General features: G+C 37.0%; 1 pseudogene; it reads right to left on the reverse strand.

The window, feature by feature from the left end:
- Positions 1 to 18,817, reverse strand: part of LOC127437296 (transcription initiation factor TFIID subunit 4-like) — an 85,495-nt pseudogene that overhangs the window by 47,709 nt on the left and 18,969 nt on the right.

Raw genomic sequence — 18,817 nt, forward strand, 5'->3', positions numbered from 1 at the left:
TGCTCATGACACACTTGAGTCTGGCCAGTGACATGATCTCATTCCCCTTCTCTCTCACCAAAAATTTTAGTCTTTCTTCACTGTTTCTGTCTAAGAGGCAAAAAAAAAAAAAAAAAAACCTGTCCTCACAGTGACACCTTTGAGGAAGCTCCAGCCTGAAAAGGCTGAAGGCAAACAGAAAGCTGGTGGCAAAACCCCCAGATCTTCCATGCGAGTGGGCACATGGAAAAATGAAAGGGGAGAGATGGAAGAAAGAAGAGCCAGGGGTTCGGAGAAGGGGAGGCGGCGTCTGTCTAGGCTTCGAGACAGGCCTTCAACAAAGAAGGGGAGCTGCCATTTTGCTTTGAGACAAAACATGCAAATAAATATATAGAACTCTGCTGTTCAGCGTTTCACAATGCTAGTCTTGTTAGCGGTACTGTGATCTGAAAAAAAAAAAAAGAGACGCAGCAAGACCAAAGGAGACTTCAAGAAGTGCTTCTCTCGTTCTCCATAACAATATGCCTCCAGGTAAGAAAAACAACAGAGTGCTGAAACAAACATTATAAACAAGGCAACAGAGAGACAATGGGCTATGCGCTTCTTGATTTTAATAAAACATGCTTCCATGATCAGTACGGTTCAGAGAAGACTCCCTTTGATGGATCAGATCAAACAGTCGTTGTCAATACAAACAGAGACATATGGTGACATTGTGACATATGGTGTGTAAACTGTTGTATTTAAAAAAGCGGAGGGGGAATGAAAACAGAAACATGTGTGTTTCTTGCTGAAAATGGGTACATTAACTGTGGCTCTATCAAACAATTCAAGTTTCTTCTCAGCATTTGATGGAACTTACCGTCTCAAATATTTTCTTTGCATTAAAATCTAACTGAATCTTACCACAGTCTAAATAGTTCATAAATTAAAGGTGAAGTGTGTAATTCAGGATCTGCTACAGAATCAGACCGATTTGTGAAGCAAGTCGACCAATTCACTGAAAATAATCAAATAAAAAAAAAAAAACGATTAGCTCACAAATCACTACAGCTTGCGAGCAAGAACATTTTATATGTTTAGAAAAAATATTATAGAAAAAGAAATGTTTGAATATTAAGATTTTGTGAAATTCCATGACGGTTCATGGCTTGGAAAACAATTTAGAAATTAAAATTAATAGTCTCTGCATTTTATACTGGGATAGTAGAAAGTATCTGTGGAGGCAAGGGCGTGGTCGAGCACCAGTCTGGGAAGAGAGTAAGCTGTAAGGGTTCACACCTGAGATGGATTGCTGGTAACTGCTTGCTTCTGTGTTCGCAGTGAGAGTCAGGGGAAATAAAAAGGGGCTGAAAAAGACAGACACCTGAAGCTGTTTGTGTGTTACCTGCTGTCGTGGAAACTACACCGTTGTGCTTAATGCGAACATGTTTTTGTTTTGTGTTGAATAAACAGCGACTTTCCTGAGTTGGAAACGCTGTCTCCCGCTTCCTCATTTCATTTAACCCATTACAGTATTTTAACTAGGGCTGTCGATTATATGCGTTAATTCAGTGTGATTAATTTTATAAAAAAATTACACGTTAAAATTTACGCAATTAATCAAGTCCCAGGACCATAATAAGGAAGATTCCTGAGAAATTCAAGCTTGAAGTACCACCTATTTTCTCCAGGGAGCAGTAAGCGAAACTTCAGCTGTATAGGCAACACACAGCTCATACAGACAACAAAACAACCCTTCAGCAGACTGCACAACATGATGATACGTTCTTGCATTCAAAACACAGCTTGATGGAATACAATACGAACTAAGGGATCACAAGACGTGTTCTTCTAAGTATTAAACTACCTTTAACCGAACACAGCGACCTAAAAATTGCATGTTTATGACACGACGCAACCAAAGTGAGACGCTCCAAAAAGCATCCATCTGACGCAGATGTACATTGATGGGTCCTTTTAGACAAGCCCTCATAATAAATCTCTGACTGATTGACAGATTCACTTGCAAAATGGATTGCTGTGAACTGTATGCCAATGATTGGCTTATGTTCAATAATATGCAAATAAATACATTGGATTCTAAAGCCGCTTTTTGTGTTGTCTTATCAATGCTTAACTCCTCTGCCACAATAATGTCATGCATTTTAATTATCTTAATATTTTTTTATATTTATAAAATTTGAAAATATTTAAAGATAACTATTTATAATTATTTTATCATATATTGAAATATTGTTATTTGAGGGGCTTTCACAGCAAAGATTTATATATGTGATTAATTTGATTAATTAATCGGGACACCATGTAATTAATTCAATTAAAAATTAACCGATTGTAACCGATGTTAATTTTAACATAAAAAAATTACACACTTCACCTTTAACCAAATGCAATAATAAAATGGGGATTTGAAAATATATAAATGAAACCATTTGGAGCTTTTGCGAAAATTTACAAAACAAATCAAATCGCAAGTCCTTTTGCTTTCACTGGCATTGAACTTGATGGAAATTTCATGGTATTGTGTTCAGACATGTCACGCCCCCTTACAAGCCAAATATTATCCCGTCAGACATGGGATGGCAGTGTGTGTGTGTTGGGGGGGGTTGACATCTGAGCAAAATGTTGACTTCCACCATGTAGCAATAAACTTGTTGGGAGACGTATGAGACCATTTGTCTCAATGTCAGACTAAATGATGTCACACTCATAGCAAGGGCATAATCATGAAAAATGTATGTCGAGCACTTTTATTAGTACTATTAAATAGTCTTCCATAAAGCTCACCTCTTTAGCTTTCTGTTTAAGCCGGGCCTGTTCGGGATCTTCCTGCCTTGAGCGACTCTGCAAGAAAAGGGAAACATTACTTATTAGAACTAAAATAGACCGATTTCTGTTATCTGAAGGATTTAAAGAGGTCATGTCATACATTTTCTTTAAAACTTATTTTCCACTTGTGGGCCCTTTATAATGTTAATGAAGGATTTTTGCACTAAAAACAGTTAATTTATTTACTCGACAATTTTCCACCATTTCTCTGGGCCTTAGAATGGCCTAATTTTCTGCTGTACCACTAAGACGTTTATGTAAACGTCATCTTCCCATGTCAACTGAGTAAAGGTCCATTCACACTGAGCATGTTTTTGCATTGTTTTTTTATGTAAACATCAGGGTTCCTACCCTTTTTGAACAATGAATTTTCATGAACTCTCCAGGCATTTGTGATTTCTGAATACAAATTTTTTTTAAATTGAGACTGATTTGCTAATGAATCATTTAGCCCGATTTGTGAACCTTTCGAATGAACTGACTAATTAATTGAAATGACTCAAAAGAACGATTCACTGACAAATTGGGCATCACTATGGCTTGAGTTTTTTTTTCTCTACACAAGCAATATCTAGCTCATGAAACAATTTAGAGCACTGAAAACTATAAAAATGTATTTTATAAACATTTCCATGACTTTTGAGATTTTATTATTTTCATGACTTTCCTAGGCCTGGAAAAACTTGATTTTGAAATTCCCTGATATTTTCAGGTTTTCCATGCTGTCAGAACCCTGAAACATCAGCTAAATGGACCTCTTTGGCTGCTGCGCCACGTCTCGCTGTTTTTTCAGCATCTTGCACACGAATGCAGCATTTTTAGTATGCTGTGTCAAGTTAAAAAGAACTTCAACTTCGATGAACGTGTTTTGAGAGACCTGCATTATGTTCTATTCGATGTGCTGCATAAGGCTTTTTTAAAACAAGAACCCATTCAGCTTAAGCTGGTGCCACACTAGCTGATTTTTCCAATGATTTTCAGGTGTTAGCTTCATTAACAATCACTGGCCAGACAGAGGGAGACATAGCGCCCATTAGTACCTCTCAGCAGGAGGTGTTAATCACTTGACTGTCTGGACTCCCATCTGAGTTAATGCCTTGAAACACTGAAAATACACATCCGGCTTGCTTGAAATTATCACTGGCTGTGGGTGGGGCAGGAACACAACACCAAGGCAGTGACCAATGAGTGCAGTTCATGTTTAAAGTTTTTTTGCCAGAGGACGGAAGCTATTTTTTTCTGCAGAAAAAGCATGGTGTCTGGAAAGCGATCGTGGACGGTGCATTTGGAGAAGTTTCTTGCTCTTTGGAGTCAGCACGTATGTTTGTATGATATATCTTATGTCATATCATGACAGACCATTAAAAGAAAACAGTGGTCAGAGATCACTGCCGAACTCAAAGTACATGGTAAGGAGCCGCTTAAACATACAATTTTAATATTTATACTATTGCTGCAGTGATAAGGCACAGAACAAAATGTCCTGTGCCTTATCACTGCAGCAATAGTATAAATAATAATTACACCCTGGCTACTCATAATCCTTATTGTATCGACCCGTTTCATTTTATTGTTTAAGGGTGCAAACTACTCCCCTTTCAGCTAAAGACAACTTTTCGGTGGCCAAATTGTCCCTATTGTTTGGTAAAATGTTTACATTTTCCTTATTAAGATTAAACACTTTACAGAAGCTTTAAATACAAAAACCACTCCCCCCCCCCCTTCAAAAAAAAAAAACAAAAACCTGTAAATACATGGATCCATGGAAAACATGTTTGCATCCTTTTTTCATTTGTAATGTTGTAATGTTTATAGTGTGCTTAGTGGTAACATCAACTGGTATTTATTTGGATCAAAAGTGCTTTTAATGAATATCAGTTCATATCAATGACTGAAGTAATGCATATGGTTTAGATAAAGTTCAGGTTGATTGGCTGTGAAAATGGGGCGTGACAGTGAAGCATTGAGAAAAGTCAAAGGCAGTCGTTAAGTGTGACACCTTCCCTCCGTTTTTAATTGGTAAATGTGACAGGCTCACTGACTAGGAAGGCAAGATTAGCTGTTGTGGGTCTGCTAGTGTAGAGACAGCTTTATTTGCAAAATATGATCTTTTTGGAATGGGGAAGAAGTTTTGAGTTATTAAATTGAGAGTTTGTTTTAATATATTACATTTAAACTCTGCTTTCAAAATATTTTTTCATGATATGACCCCTTTAAATTGAAGAAATTAGAGTACAATTACAGCAGTTTTAATGTTTTTTTTTTTTTTTTTTACAAATTAACAAAAAGTTTGAGGAAAAAAAACTGAAACTTGAAAAAAAGGTTAACGCCTACAACTAGGGCTGACAGACTAATAATTCTACGCTGATTACAAACTCCTGGTGCATAGCAATGTACTTGTAAATAGGTCAACTCCATTCCCAAACTGTATATATATATATATATATATATATATATATATATATATATATATATATATATATATATATATATATATATATATGAGACTGGCAACAGCAAAATAAGAACAATTATCACCTGGATGACATCTCAATTAGCTGTACTGGGAGTCTAACAACACTGAGGCTTCGGAGTGGGACATCATCATCGTTTGTCTTTAAGTCAACTAATTACCTCTGCTTTCATGTTGCAATTTCCTTTTCCTGTGGGAAATCATCACACCCCCACCGTATTACTTCAAGAGAAAGCAATGGATGCTGGGAAGTTGCTACTAGCCGTTTGTTGCTTATGTCTTACACGAATGAAAACAGGTGCAACAAATCAGGTGTGTCTCAAAAATATTGGATCTGGTATGGGACATTCTGCCAATTATCTCCTTTTGTGTTCCATGTGATAAAGAAAACAATATGCTGTTTGGAACGTCACGAAGGTGCGTAAATGACACACCTTAATTCAATTTGTAATTAACTATTCCTTTAACATCACATCCTCATGACTGCCAACATGCTAACAGAGTTATTTGAAAAAGTGTTACATTTTACAAGCCGTGTTGCCTTGATTAGGGCCAAAAAGGTAAAGTAAGTGATGCCTTAGGGTTTCTTTACTTTTAACATGATTTTTTTTTTTCACAACAAACTCAGTGGGAATGATAGTGACACTTCCTTAGAAAAAAACAGACTTAAAGGCAAATTTAAAATATCCTCTCTCGCTCCCTAACAGAACACTCATTCCCTTTTCCCTGATGTACTCCAATCCAGGCAATAGTACAATAAAATCAACTTGAGACTGGATAAATCCCTCTGGCTTTGCCATTACTGCAATTTGCTACGGTATGAAGCTGCAGAGTGCAATCTTGTGTCTTAATGACACACTGCCTTTTCTCTCCAAGGCTTAAAAGCACAACCAGATTCTTTTAAACAGTGGCCAAAAATGTGTAGGAAATGGCAGCTTTCATTAACATGATGCTGATGGGCAGACTGGCGCCAGCAGCCACTCCCTTAAAGTGTTAGGCAAGTTACTCAAAAAAGTAATTCACTATAGATTATCACTTATTCTATAAAATTTTAATCAAATTAAATAAATTACTTAACGGAAAGTTTACACACAATACTAATTACTATATTTTAAAGTTACTTTAAAGCGATGATTTAGAGATAAATAGTACTTAAAAATTGATATTTTTCACACCAAAAGTGATCGTATCGCTTTAGAAGACATTAATTTAACTGCTGGAATCGTATAGATGACGTTCATCCTGACTGTCTGTGATTTTTGGAGCTTCAAAAGTCTGATCACCATCTACTTCCATTTTAAAGACCAGCTAAGCCAAGATATTTTTCTTCAACTGTGTTCTGCTGAAGAAAGAAAGTCATACACACCTGGGATATCATGAGGGTGAGTAAATGAGGAGAGAATTTTCATTTTTGGGTGAACTATCCCTTTAATGATGGCATACACTCAATACGCTTTGACGGAAGCAAAGAAATCTAACCTTTTGTACAAATGAATTTACATGGTCAATGTCAAAAATGTGCTTATTTGATTAGTGATCAAGAAATAGTGCAGAATCTTAAATATTTCTTATTCATTTGACGTCATAACTTGTTCACTAATGTAAGCAAATTTTTGGCACTGACCATGTTAACTCCTTTGCACAAAAGGTCAGATTTCTTTGCTAAAAATAAAATAATAGAGTGCAAAATAGTGGCACTTCTAGTCGACTCAGACTTTTGCACCTAGGGCCCAATGGTTCGATTTATATTTTTTGAATTCCGTGTTTTAAAGTTTGTCAAATACAGTGCTGCATAGCAGAGCATTACAGTATTACTGAAAGCTTTGATGAAAACTTTTATTCAGTACAACAGCACTCAAGCTATTGCAAGATTTTGCTTAAATATAAAGTAATTAGTGAAATATAATTTTTATTATTATTACTACAATGAATATTACATTTTACTATACAGTAAAAATCTATTTCTGTTGCATTTTTTTCAATTTCACACATCTAGTTGACTGAGCTTTTATTTTAGCGGTAAGCACCTGTTATCTTATTACAAGAATTTAAAATATAATGAGTAAACTACTTTTTATTTTTACTAAAAAAAAGTTACTCAATTATAGTAACTAATAAATTTGTTGTTGCTCCAGTGTCATTCAAACTACTTACTTTAGCTGCTTTCATTAAAATCTCCCGTTCCTCATCATCCTTCCTTTGCTTTTCGATCTTCTCCAACTGCTCAAAGAACTTCAGCTGGGCCCGTACATCCGACGCCTGCTCATACAGCTCCTCATCCTGCAGGAAAAACACAAAAACAAAACATCAAAATCTTCATCAACACATTCATCACCTTTATGCAGTTACAAGTATGAACTAACTTTCCCCCACTTGCCTAAAGTTTCACTCTGTTGCCTTTTGTACATAAATGAAAGTAAAGTTAGTAGGTCACCCAGAGCTAATGGGATAATTGTGTGTTTCACAGTGTTTCTCCGAGGCAACCCTGATTCGTTTTCCAGCGAAGGTTGTTCTAGCATTGCAGGTAAAAGGGCTGTGTGAGGCACAGCAGAGGAGCAAAGCCGTGCGGCACTCACACGTGTAGGAACCCACACATTTTCATGCACTTCTGAGGCTATAGCCTATTAGCGGCAGGAACGGCACAGTTCGTCTCATCTCTTCTCGCTCTCTTTCTTTTGCACTGAGGCTGTGCTTCACTCTCAGGGCCAACTTTTCCTGTCTTCATTTAAGTTTGGCTTGTTTTTGCTGATGTCAATGGGCTGACTTCATATAGCTGTGCCAGTTACTCGTTTAATCGCAAAGTGACAACGTATTCTCTTCCGGTCTCTTTGTTTTTTTGAGAATCTGCATTACATTTTTGTCTCCAAAAATAACAAGGTTAATAAAACTTGAAATTGTTTAGCCTAAAAAAATCCCTGAGCTTGCCACGACACATTGAGCAATGGTGCACAATTGGGTGGCACGAGTCTGAATCCAGACTGCAACATTCCTTGATCTCATTTTCTCTTCTTCTTGCCATCATTTCCTGCCCTCTTTATAGAGCTCTAAATAAAATTATGAAACAGATAGTTTTGGTCTTTGATGACGAGGCTGTTAAAGGGATAGTTCACCCAAAAATGAAAATTCTCTCATTATTTACTCACCCTAATGACATCCCAGGTGTGTATGACTTTCTTTCTTCAGCAGAACACATTTAAAGAAAAATGGAAAAATATCTTAGCTCAGTAGGTTCTTAAAATGCAAGTGAATGGAGATTTCTCTTTTGAAACACAGACAGTCAGCATAAACACCATCAATACGACTCCAGAGGTTAATGTCTTTTAAAGTGACACGATCGCTTTTGGTGCGAAAATAGATCTATATTTATGTACTTTTTAACTATAATCCAACGCTTCATGAGAGGGTGGAGTCCAAGCGGTCTCTCGTGTGACATGGATACAGATGTAATCTCACGTTCTCCACTTGGTTGAGACATTCAGGATGAGCACACAAATGCGTAAAAGAGTAAATAAACAGATAATAACAGATCTAAACCAAAACCAATCAAGCTACTGTACAGCGTTCCTCACTTGTAAACAGCGCTGCCCTTCTGGCTGTGATGCACTTGCGTTAATTCTCACGTTTCAAATGCGATTCCGTCATACGCGGGTTCCGCTGCTCACTGGAAACATGATTTAGAGTTAAAAAAAAAAAAAGTACTTAAATATTTAAATTATTCGCACCAAAAGTAATTGTATTGCTTTAGAAGACAATAATTAAACAGCTGGTGTAGTATGGATGAGGTTTATGCTGACTGTCTGTGATTTTTGAAGCTTTAAAAGAGAAATCTCCATTCACTTTTAAGGACCTACTGAGCTAAGCTATTTTTCTTCAAATGTGTTTTTGTGAAGAAAGTCATACACACATGGGATATCATGAGGGTGAGTAAATAATGAGAGAATTTAAATTTTTGGGTGAACTATCCCTTTAATACAGCGTACTAGCAGTGGTCAAATCTTGATTTAGTAACAGGTATGACTGTGCTTTATATGATGAATTTTCATGATATAGTCGCAATGATTTAGCTGGTGACATAAAATAAGGCAACATTTTCAACATTACAATGATTTTCTTGTACATTTTATTTAGCCATTACATTTCCTAAAGACCGCGCCATTTACTTTTAGATTAGTTTTGCGATCCTTTCTTGTCTCATGATTTGCAAATATGACAGGTTTTCATCCAAGCAAGAATCATTGCAAGAACAATGGCCCCTTTGCTAAGCCCCTTGGCTTCCATTGCAAGCTCTGTCAAGATTGCAGAACTTCCCATAGAAATTAATGGGAGATTGCCGTGAATGGTGTGGTTTTTGGCTAAATATTCTCATTAACGGAATTGAAAATATTCTAACGTGGGCTGGAATGAAGAACGAGATGGTAAAGCATATTTTTTGTGATGTTTTTTGTGAAAGAAGTTATTTGTAATTTAAAACAGTATTTCGAATGACAACTGTGGAGATTGTGAATCAGAATCAAGGCAAAATATAGCTGCAGGCAGCGATGACGGGCCCAAGCACCATGGGTCCATTTCCACCCAGTGGCTTTCGGAAAACTATGCAAGGTGGACACATGCATTTGGCATTTGACATTATTCTAAACAATTTTGAAGCAATTTGGGTAAATATAAGAGGACTGTTTCAAAGTCTGTTGTAAGAGCCACACTTCCTGCTGCCAGGTGGTGGCGCTATGACCGTGACCCAAAATAGTCACATCCATGTGATTAGCCCCCAAGACTTAACATACATCTCAATTTTGATCTAAATCACACATTGCACACAGAAGATATGAGACACTTCCTGTTTCCCATTTTTCACCATTAATTTAATGCCTCGCCATGGCAACACCTTTCAATATATCAAAATCTGTTCACAATTTAGCATCTTCAATGTCTTGGCATAATATTGTCTAAATGTGGTGACAGTCTCATGAATCCCCTAGGAAGAGTATTTAAAAGTTCAGAGACTGCAATATTTAAAAAATCCAAAATGGCTGACTTCCAGAAAAACCACCATAAAAAAGCCTAACTACAGTTTGTTAGTGCACATGGGCACAAAGATCTTTTTGGAGAAATGTCCTCTGATCTGATGAAACAAATTGAACTGTTTGGCCATAATGACATCATTATGTTTGGATGAAAAAGGGTGAGGCTTGCAAGGCGAAGAACACCATCCCAGCCGTGAAATGGGGGTGGCAGCATCATGTTGTGGGGGTGCTTTGCTGCAGGAGGGACTGGTGCACTTCACAAAATAGATGGCATTATGAGGAAAGAAAATTAGGTGGATATATTGAAGCAACATCTTAAGACATAAGCCAGAAAGTTAAAGCTCAGTCGCAAATGGGTCTTCCAAATGGACAATGACCCCAAGCATACCTCCAAAGTTGTGGCAAAATGGATTAAGGACAACAAAGTCAAGGTATTGAAGTGGCCATCACAAAGCCCTGACCTCAATCAGAAAGAAAATTTGTGAGCAGAACTGAAAGTGTGCGAGCAAGGAGGCCTACAAACCTAACTCGTTCTGAACTAACCTAAAGTTCTGTCTGGAGGAATGGGCCAAAATTCCAGCAACTTATTGTGAGAAGCTTGTGGAAGACTACCCAAAATGTTTGACCCAATTAAACAATATAAAAGGCAATGCTACCAAATACTAACAAAGTGTATGTAAACTTCTGACCTACTGGGAATATGATGAAATAAATGCTGAAATAAAACATTCTTTCTACAATTATTCTGACATTTCACATTCTTAAAAATATAGTGATCCTAACTGACCTAAGACAGGGAATGTTTTCTACGATTAAATGTCAGGAATTGCAAAAAATTTAGTTTAAATGTATTTGCCGTATGTGTATGTAAACTTTTGACTTCAACTGTATGTACCAATTTTAGTGACTGTAGGTGAAAATGAGGGTGCTACAGAGGCTGTCTTACACACCCATTTTAAAGGGGGCACTACAGAGCCCCCCTACACACCCATGTGTGAACTTTTGCCCAGCCCTAATGGCCAACGACTCTGATGTATGCAAAATTTCATGAAATTGTAAGCATGCCAAGTGCCTAAAAAACACCCAAATATAGGAAGGAATAATAACAATTAGTGCATTGCCATGGCAACAGTATTTAAGATATCAAATATTCCTTTACAATTTTACATCAGCAATGTCTTGACATTATTCTAAAGAATTTTGAAGCAATTCACGTAAACACAAGAAGGCTATTTCAAAGTCTGTTAAAAGTGCCATACTTCCTGCTGCCAGTTGGTGGTGCTATGACTGTGACCCATAATAGCTGCATCAATGTGATCAGCCCCCATTAACAAACATACAGCTGAATTTATCAAAATTACACTATGCACAAAGATGTAAAGCACTACCTTTTTCCCATTTTTCAACAAATGTATTGCTTCGCCATGGCGACACCTTTCAAAATATAAAAAAAAATCCATTCACAATTTAGCATCTACAATGTATTGGCATGATGTTGCACCAATTTGGTGCCAGTCACATGAATCCCCTAAGAGTATTTAAAAGTTCCAAGCTGGCAATTTTCAGAAAATCGAAAATGGCCGACTTTCTGTTGGGCGGAGCTAATGACTACAATTATGAAAGTTGTCCAGCTTGACGAGAACTATGTATGAACCAATTTTGTGACTGTAGGTGTAAATGGGGTTACTACAGAGGCCATCTTAGGGTGTTTTCACACTTGGTCCATTTCAGGGGTCTAAGCTCAGTTCAGGGGATTTTTGGCCCATATGTGAACACACCAAACGATCTCAGACCCCTTAAAAGCGAACCGAGCCGAGACCATCTCGGGAGGTGGTCTGAGTACGGTTCGCTTGCAGCCTTTGGTTTGGTTCACTAATAACGTGCATTGTGAACAAAAAGTGCTCCGGGCTCACATGAATTTTCCTTTTGCGTAATACCAAACATGTTTGGCCATGACAGGTTCCCGTACTCAGAAAATGAAAATGCGAGCACCGAAAAGACACGATGAGCTGCTTGCTTTGTTTCTATGGATATGACAGAGGGAGATGCATATTAAATTTATTGTAAACTGCACACAAAACAAACTCAAAGGACTTTCTTTAGTGTTCTGTGCAAATGAAGATTCGAGGGTTTAACCGGATGCCTTGAAAACTGCATGAAATTTAAGAAATTACAATCTATGTCAGTAAATTAAACAAATTGTGATTAATCTTATTGTTTGTCGTCAATAAGACTAATCTACCATGATTGAATGCTGAATTTTTCCTCTAAATCCAGTGTTTTTATATAAAAATTCAATGCATTCAATTCTGTTACATTACTTTTCTTTGTAATAATATAGAATTACATAATATTGATGCCAAAGATCAATAAATTAAATTGTATTGAATATTGACACGTTCTTATGCTGCTTATTCATTTTGGGAGCATTAAACATGTTTATATTATCTTATAAGTTAATACGTAGAGCTATTTGTACTCTTAACATTAAATATAGCCCTAATAATTATAATACATACAATATTTTTTCAAGTGGGCTCGGTCCCATAAATAACACAGAGTGTGAATGCAAAGAGAACTGGGTACTTTTTCACTCTGTACACTTTTTGGTCAGAGTTTGGTTCTTTTAAAGAGGACTCAAGTGTGAAAACAACCTTACACACCCATTTTAAACCTGTTAACTGTCACTCGCCAACAGGTAGGCCATTTGAGTGTGGCTATAAAACAAATGCTTTGTTTTATATCACAAAATTCATCAATGTTCACATACTTGTTATCTAATTAAAGCTTAAACTCAACTTTCATCTTCTGTGGTCTACTTTGCAATTAGAACATTACAGTGAAAACATATTTTAAAACATGAGACATGTGAGCGACAGTACTTATGTTTCATGTTCTCTGCTTATGATACGATCCAATGATTGAAAAAACAGCATGCAATTCATTAGACTCGTTTGAGATGAGCAAGTTCTATGCATAAACGATCACCGGTGATCACGGACAGGTTAGAAATGCCGGTTAGAATTCTGTCCAACTTGCTGGGATATCATGACCACATGTCAAAAATACTCCCGCAAGAGCGAGGCAGCCACAGTTGTAGCAGGCTGGTGGCACAGTTGCTTTTTTCGAGGTGTGCGAACTGCAAGCACGATGGGAAATTACTTGCTGATGACACGGCTTAATGCTCATTGGCTTAAAAAAACGTGATGTTTTGTTCTCTTTTAAAACTCTTTTAATCTCTAATATCATGTTTCTATGTGTATAAATTATATATGAATATTCCCAACATTCTGATTCAGACATTCAGACTGTGATTGGTATATTTCTGAAATATCTAAAATACGTGTCTTTATTCAACTAAACATTTTATGGAAAGACAAAACTCTTATGGGGGATTTAAATAACAGGTACATTAACCTGTTGCTTTATTATAACAGTTCACATAACAGAAGTAAAGGGAAAAAAGAAATTAAGCAAAGTAAATGACTATGTACAAAGGTTTATTATAATATTCAAGAGCCGTAGATGCAGGGGTGTCTAGATGGGTAAAAGTTCAAGACTCTACAGCAGTCCAGAGTCTTTGTTGCCTTGGTGTTCCTTACACCCTCCAACATATCAAGATACTGATAGAGCTCAAACTAAAATTTCCAAAAAGTGGTATCTTCTTAGACCATCTACATTTATGGATATAGTCCTTTTACTTAACATAATAAATAGGTTAAGCATATAACAGATTTTCTTTTCCAAAGGTTTATCATAAAAAAATAAAACATTCTTAACTTCCAAAGTAATCTCAATCCCAGTGATCTCCTGCACCAACCTGCTCGCGTCTACTTTCAAGGTGAGGCATTGACATCTCAAACGAGCCTAACACGGGGGTCCACTGATGAAAATGGTCTCAACCATTTATCCAAAACATCGAAACCCAACTGATCCTCTGTCTCATTTCAAAAGATATTGATACTAATTAATTTTTATGCTATCAAAATCAGTGTCTCCCCTATTCTATGGACTCTTCCGAGTATTTTGAGCCCATCCACACCTTAATCTGTGTTTCACAGCCAGAGCTCTCATTCAACACAGATTAGACAGGTGGTATTACCAAATGCGCATTGGCTATTTACCTAGATTAATTCGGCCAATAGATCTCTAGTAATGGTTTGACTGGCAGGTCATGTAGGCAATAGTGTGAGGTTTCCATAGTTACATGGGCTGGCCTTTCTCAGTTTCTTTTGAGCAATCCAGAGGAATTATCTTGTATAATTTATGGCAGAAAAAATATAATATGTTTATTGAAAATGAAAATAGTTGCTGGCTCCAACTGCTAACAGCACTTACATTGTAATAGGGTTGGGCGATGTGGACCAAAATTAATATCTGTATTTTTAGGCTGAATGGCGATGCACAATATATATCTCGGTATTTTCTAAAAAGTTAGTTAAATATTCAGTTGTAAGTCAAAACCACATGTGAGATAGTAAATGAAGCTTGCATTGCTCTTTGTTTCAAGGCATAAGACTTTTCGGGTTGCAGCAGCACAAAGTTTAACACACTTTTCATACTGCAGTTTATGGTGCTGTTGTAAATGGTGGAAGAGATCTGAAGTGCTTCCACTTTTGGATGCAACCTATTTATGGCATTCTCTACAGATGACATGCAGGGCTTGATATTAAGCATTGTGACGTGCTTGTCCTTCAGACAAGTATATTGGTCATTCACTTATCCGAGTAAAAATGTACTTGTCCAGAAAAAAAAAGGACATGTATTGGCTTCATGCTCAAGTAACATGTCAGTGTTTCTGTTGTATGTTTTCTAAAATTACGACATGGCCAACCTAATAGTATTATACCTATGCAATCAGCTAGATTATCTGGGACAGTATGTAAACTGTACTGGGTAGAGGAGATTATTTTATGTTACATGTACGCAAGGTAGTCAAATAAAGGAAAGCCTCCATCACCATCATTTACAGCAGGAGTGCTCACACTAAGGAATGATATCTACTTTTCCATCATGTTATTGCAGCAAGATATACCAACCACAATATATAAATTTATCAAAATACCAAAATTTCAGTAGTCTCTAGTGAAATGTGATGATTTTTGATACCAGCTTCAATACCACAACAAATAATAGCCTAACAATAATTAAATTAATTATAAAATAATTAAGTTCTCAAGTTATTAAGGGTAGTAAACAGTCAATAATAAAATAACAAAAGAAAAGCAATGAATAGAAAAAAACACTATAGACCAAACAAAAATACAAATTAAGAAAAGTGCTTTTTTACAGCTTAAAAAAATAAAACAGTAGCAAGTATTCAATAAAACATTCAAAATGAATTTGACAAACTATTACCAGTCTTCCCTGTTTAAATAATACTTTAATACTTTTATACTAGAGTTATACTAGTAAAGTTATCCAGCCAAGAGCAGTGAGTGGTTTTGTCATTTTCTTGTTACTGTTGTTTGATTAATATTAAGGATACTCTAGACAACGGCAGGTCTATTTGGTTACATTTAAACGCACAAGTCGTACATTTCAGTGAAAATCAGCTTTTCTCCTAATGTTTACGTTTAGACATAACTCTGTTTTTACATGAACACCTAACCAAGACAGGCATTTTGGAGGGATTTTGAAATGTATTTGACCGTTTAGGCGCGAGCATTCTTGGAGCACACGCGCAGGTAATGCGTGCCGCACACACAAGCCGCCTGTCAGTCAAACAGCTTGCAACTGTTTTGCTGCTCATCTGATCTTCTAAATCCAAACCATTTCCAAATAATTGAACCATTGTTTTTCTTTTTAACAACCAGATCTTCTTCGGCAGTGTAAACTAGCCCTCTGTCTCCGTTCATGTTGCACGAGAACTTGAGCGAGTGGGGCCGGCGCACAGCAGACAGAGAGGGGGCGGGGTTCCATGGAGAGTTTGAGATTGTAGAGATGCAAACACGGCATGGCTTTACGGAAGAAACGGGTTGTGTAACGCAGCATCAAATAAATATATCAATATAAACGGTATTGTCTCATCCTATGTCTCATTTTTGCTTCTACTCAACATTAAATTAACCCAAATCAAATAAACAAACATTTTTCTTTTAGAGCGTGTTAACACTGAATCCATATGAAATGATAGCATCCCTTAGCTTGTTAAAAAATGATTGTTTCATACTGACTATTTATACACAACTAAGCATGTTAAAAATGACAAAGCATTTTACACACATTAAATCTACTTATTGCTTATGAATTTATACTAATCACAAAATACATTTAGCTTTTAAACCTAAGATCACGTGATAAAATAATTGAAACTCTGCAACAAACACAAACATTGAGCATGAATATATCATGAAATATTAACGATCTATTTTGCTTATGGGTATTCTAACATCCATAACAAATATATATATATATATATATATATATATATATATATATATATATATATATATATATATATATATATATTTGATTAATCCAGACATAAACAATGACAATTTTACGAAACAAAGACAACATGAGCGCTAAAAACACACACAATAACAGTTCATCGGTGCCACTGAGTTAGCGCATGCGTGTTCAAACAATCATGACGTCACCAAAATCCACTCCAGCGCATGCGTGTAACAACATCCAGTGCATATTGGATCTAATCCAGCACATCATCCAGCTACAGGCTGCAATGAGGACCTCTTGGAGCTTGGCTGTCCTCTGACCAATGAAGATTGGCTGTCCTCTATTGGACATTTCTGGTACTGCGTCTGAGCACTTTGCCACTCAACATAAAATTTGGAACAGAACTGACTTTGATTTTCTAGTATTTTTACATTTCAGTTGATATTTTTATTATATTTTAAAGGTGCAATATGTAGCAATTTTCATGTAATATTCTCCTTTTTTTTTTTTTTTTTTTTTGCCAATGTGTGAACAGCTTGTAACGCAACTTAAAAATGAGCCCTTCCTGGACTTCCTAGGTTGTCTATTAAAACCTATAGACTGATTTTCATGCGAAGGGAGTGGGTCGCTTCTGCTGGGAAAATCCAAAGGATGTGACGTTTATGCACGCTCCCAAGAGCCTTGCCTCAGACAGTAATAGCTTCTCTTCCGCTATTCAACAGCGACAACAAACTGCAACACTAGGTAACATTATCTTAGAGGTGGAATCCAGCAAACGTCCGGCTCCCAGCACAACACCAACTCCTACACAAACTCAGAGTAAGCCAAAAAATAAATAATTATAATAATACATTTATCTACTGAATCCCGTCTGGCTCAGCGGGAATGTGATCATGGTCGAGCGAAAACTAGAGTGAACATCGGCAGGGCATTTGATTTTGGGGACCAAAACCGACCCTGAATTGGTGTTCTTCTTATTGGACAGGTATGCTTACATAACTGCAAAACATGTGAAATATAGAGCCAATAAGGATTGATATGTGTAATTTTAGCTAACTTGATCTTGCCTGCTAACGCTGACGAATTGCAAGCTACCTTGCTTCGTAACTTTCAAATAATTTTAACGATCTTCTCTTTATACAAGTCTTATAAAAGTCAGGTATACAGGATAAATGTAAGCAAACACGCTGGTTTCTTGATAGTTGTACAACATATGTCTCGTCAAGATGGCGCCGCGGATGGCCACCTCGGTGTGTAGCTATTCAGTTCTTTTGTTGTTTTTGTTTGTTTGTCCTGTGTTTAGTAATATTTTTCCAGTCACTTACCAGGGACGAACTGCTGAACATTCGGCAGCATATACCAGACAACCTTTTCCCAGTTTTTGAATATTCAGACGTTTTGCTGGACATTTTAGTCAGAGGCGCAGCTGTGTTGTTTAAACACGCTATGAGATGCAGGCGAGAGAGATGAGCAGGCACGCTGGTCAGGCTCCGTCAATGCGGATTTTGAACAGCGCTGCCAAGCATTCATCTAGCGAATCTCCGCTCTCTTCCTAACAAAACGGATGAACTACATCTCCTCACCCATACAAACAAGGACTTTTCAACCTCTGCTGCCTTGTGCTTCACAGAAACCTGGCTGAGTGAAGCCATTCCGGACAGCACGTTACATCTGCCGGGCTTTCAGCTGTTCAGAGCGGATAGCATCGCGGAGTTAACGGGGAAAACGAGAGGCAGTGGAACATGCTTTTACATCAGTGAAAGTTGGTGTACAGATGTAACAATGTTAAAGAGGATGTGCTGTCCTAATTTGGAAGTGCTCTTTATTAACTGTAAGCCGTTCTACTCGCCGCGGGAGTTTTCCTCGTTTATTCTGGTGAGTGTGTATATCGCGCCAAACGCGTGTGTGAACACAGCGCTGCAACAGCTGACTGATCAAATCACAGACACAGAACAACAATACCCGGACTCAGTTATTATTATTCTTGGGGATTTTAACAAAGCAATTCTCACACGTGAACTGCCCAAATACAAACAGCACATTACATGCCCCACCAGAGACAGGAACATACTGGATTATTGTTACACAACAATAAAGGATGCATATCGCTCTG

This window comes from Myxocyprinus asiaticus, chromosome 48 (assembly GCF_019703515.2).
Source record: "Myxocyprinus asiaticus isolate MX2 ecotype Aquarium Trade chromosome 48, UBuf_Myxa_2, whole genome shotgun sequence".
Classification (NCBI taxonomy): Eukaryota; Metazoa; Chordata; class Actinopteri; order Cypriniformes; family Catostomidae; genus Myxocyprinus; species Myxocyprinus asiaticus.